Raw genomic sequence first — 3,874 nt, 5'->3', positions numbered from 1 at the left:
TGGCTCACCTCAGTGAAACGTCCGACTCTTAGTTTCAGCTCAGGTCATGATCTCACGGTTCATGTAAATACATTTAAACAAATTTTTTTTTTAATGTTAGGGATAAAAACTATCCACTAGGCAAAAAAAAAAAAAGGCCCAACTGTTAATAGTGTAGTGGGTAGACAGACAGGAGATAAGTATAATGAAACTATAAAGGCACAATATAATGTATTAAGTGCTAAGAAGAAAACTAAAGCCAGGTAAGGAGACAGAGTAAGGCATGAGAAAAAGACTCTGAGGTTGGAATATTTGTGCAGAGATAAGAATGAAGCGAGAAAGTGAGGCTTGAGGACTTCTAGGGCCAAAGGTCTCTGGGAAGAGAGAAAAACAACTTGTTTGAGGAACACCAAGGAGGACCATTCATTGTATTTGATTAAGGGGGTGAGTGGGAGGCGATGGGGTTGAAGACTTAGGATCTTACAGGGCATTACAGGCCACGGAGTGAATTTTTAATTTTATTTATTTATTTATTTATTTATTTATTTATTTATTTTAAGAGAGAAAGCACAAGTGGGGGAGGAACAGAGAGAGGGTGACAGAGAATCCCAAGCAGGCTCCACACTGTCAGCACTGAGCCCGATGCGGAGCTCGATCCCATGAACTGTGAGATCATGACCTGAACCAAAGTCAGACACTTAACCAAATGAGCCACCACCCAGTCGCCCCTAATTTTATTCTGAGTCTGATAGTATCTTTGTTTTCTATTTCTGCATAACATATTATCTCAAACTGAGTATTTTGAAAAGACACCATTTTACAACGTCACAGTTTCCAGACTCACGAGTCCAACACGTGTTAGCTGGGGCGTCTTCTTAAGATTTCTCGAGGCTAAAATCAGAGTGTCAGCTGGCTGCATCCTCATCCGGAGGGTTGACTGGGGAAAGATGCATCATCCTACGCTCCTTCAAGTTGTTTGCAGTATGCATTTCCTGCAGATGTATGACTGACGCCCCCATTTTCTCGCCAGCTTACAAGATCACTCTAGGCTCCTTGAGTCCCCTCTCAGGTCCTTGCCATGTGGCCTGCTCAGTGACATGGCAGTTGGCTTCTTCCAGGCCAGCAGGAGCATCTCTCCCTGTACATCTCTCTGCCATCTTCCAAGGACTCACAGAGAGGCATCAAAAAAGGCATGGTCTACATGAACTCTGCCTCTCGCGGATGCCTCCGAACCTCTCCTCCACTTGTCTTTTCCACACAGTGCTTATTACCCAGCTGTGCCACACCACTCTCCTCCAGGAGTTGCACACTTTTTCACAGGAGGACGTGGAGGTTCATATACCACAGCTCTCTCCAAAGGAGGGTGGGGAATAGCACTAGGCTCATGAGAGACCACTGTTGGGGCTTCTGGAGGCAGCCAGTCTCTTAATGAGAGAAAGCTGATGCTGATTGCAGTCTTGGACTCTTGAAAATGAGGTCTCTCTGTGAGGGGATAATTTGTGGTTTCCCCGGGGTGTCCCATTTGGGAACAGATCTCACCTCCTAGTATTTTTTCATCCTACCTTGTGTGGGACAGGGTATAACCAGGCATCCTCACGGTTAAGAAGCGTTCTTGAAGATTTCTTCTTTAAACCTGATTTGTATGGTAAAGTTACAAAAGCCTCTCCCTTACCCATCCAGGATGGCTGGGGTCAGTTTCAATTACATACTTTTCAATTCCGTTACCACCAAGGTAAAAAGAGGAAGGCAGATAAAGCTAGGAGTTGGTGTCACTTCATTTTACAACATAATCTAGTCTTCATAGTGCAGCTTAAGTTTCATTTCCTTTCTGTAATACAATAGTCACCATCTGCAGATACTTTTTTAAATGTGAAAATTGCCATAAAATTGGTCCTTTGCTTGCCCCATCTCAATCACACCCATTTCTTTAATTCATCTTCATATCTCCTGTTTTGAAAGTATGTAATTTTCCTACTAGTTCTTAGGAACTTATAGCATGCTGGATTCCTGAAAATACCACTAAGACAAACTGTGGACAGGATGAGGCTGATTTTATAGGTTTCCAAAGTGAAGGAAAGCATTTATCTTGATAGAATCTCAGTAGCTTCTTAGAGAGTGGAGGGCAGACTTGTAATATTTATGATATTTGGACGCATGATTTAAGATGGGAACCTGAGTACAATTGGATAAAGAGCACACTATAATACTTTAGGTTTGATGAACACCACAGGGTGGAGATTTTTTTAGGCAAGGGATTCTAGGAGTAACATCAAGAATTGAGTAGTTAGAGAGACCGAAAAAAAGTAGCTATTGAAAAGGTAAATGTCTGATGTTGATTTAGATGATTTTTTTTTTTTTTTTTTTTTTGAGAATGAGGGGGATTGTCCTGAAACAAAAAATACAGCTATGTGCAACTTTTGCCTTCCTGAGCAAAAGGTTCCTGGAATAGTCATATTAGTGAAATCTGCTCAATGGTACAATTTTCCAAAGATAGATAGTAAAGCTATATGGGTATAGATAGCTTGGGTTCTCACATACATCAAAGTTTTAAGAATCTTGATTCAATTAGGACTAAGGATTCCAATATTGGCTTAGTGACTAAGACTTAAAGAAATTACATGACCTGTGTAAGTCCAGTTATTTTCAGAGCAGGTATTTTCACCCAGTTACTTCTACTTCATGTTGCTCCCTCTGTAGAAATTCTTGCTCTGGTCTAGCTCTGTGGGTTAGACTGACATGTCCAACTCACGGATAAATTCATCATGATATTTTTTTATATACTCTGGCACAACTAACTTTGTAAAATATCATGCTTGGATAGTAGAGTAACCTGGCTAGTGGAATCCTGACATACTTATTTATGAAAAATAACCGACCCAACTCCAAAAAGCAGCTCAAAATTTCTAACTTACTGCATAATAGCTTGTGGAGAGAGCCTTGTGACGATTTATTTTGAATCACCAGAGTCTCGTATGGCAATTTGTACATGCGAGGATGGATTGATAGGAATATGTTAAAATACTTTTAAGACTTAAAGAATTAAAGATAATAGATAGATATTAGAAGAAATAGAAATAGAAATAATTTCTATGATTTACTTGTTTAGTAAATGAGTGATGAATTCAGAAGACTATTCTAGATGGTACAGTATCAATGAGAATTCATCACAACATCAGTCATAAGTACTGCACATTTATAAATCTCCATTATAATTTCTTGCTACACATAACTTACTTTTAACTTAATTGACAATACTGGTGATTTAGCACTGAGAAACAGTTTGCTATCACATTTGCATATGGCTAGGATTGCTCTAACTTGTATTTGTGAAGTTCATTTTTTCCTCCACTGCTATGCACATCTTTACTATTACTGAGTGATGTGCACATCACCTTAGATTTCCTGAGGAAATTATGATAAATATGATAAATTATGATAATTATGATTAATGATGGTGCTTTATTTCAGAATTCTGTTCTCCAGAATGCATCTATCCTCTGTTAAATTAATGAAGAAAATAGATCATGAAATTCTGGATGAATCCATTTTATAAATACTCTTTCAAAACTTGCAGGAAATTACTGTGGTTGAGTTTCCAGACAGAATAAAGTTGGGAAGAAGGGGGAAAACTCCATTTTGGAGACTATGATTTCTCATATCTGTGGCTTACTTTTTATTACCACTTTCATGTTAATTTCCCTCTCATTTTCTATAGCTCCTCTTTGAAAACTCATATTGCCTTCCCAGGGAAGACATTTCCTTCTTCTCAGGTTCTGAGAACAGCAGTTTCTAAATCCATTTATATAAATACCCCAAACCTTAATTTCTAACTATCACTGCATCCTTTTCTTATTACTTTACCAATATAATCTCTTCCTGATAAATATGTTTTTCC

Source organism: Puma concolor, chromosome A1 (genome assembly GCF_028749965.1).
Source record: "Puma concolor isolate L17-30 chromosome A1, mPumCon1.1.hap2, whole genome shotgun sequence".
In the NCBI taxonomy this organism is placed as follows: domain Eukaryota; kingdom Metazoa; phylum Chordata; class Mammalia; order Carnivora; family Felidae; genus Puma; species Puma concolor.
The sequence above is the reverse complement of the archived record's forward strand: the minus strand, read 5'-3'. Positions refer to the sequence as shown.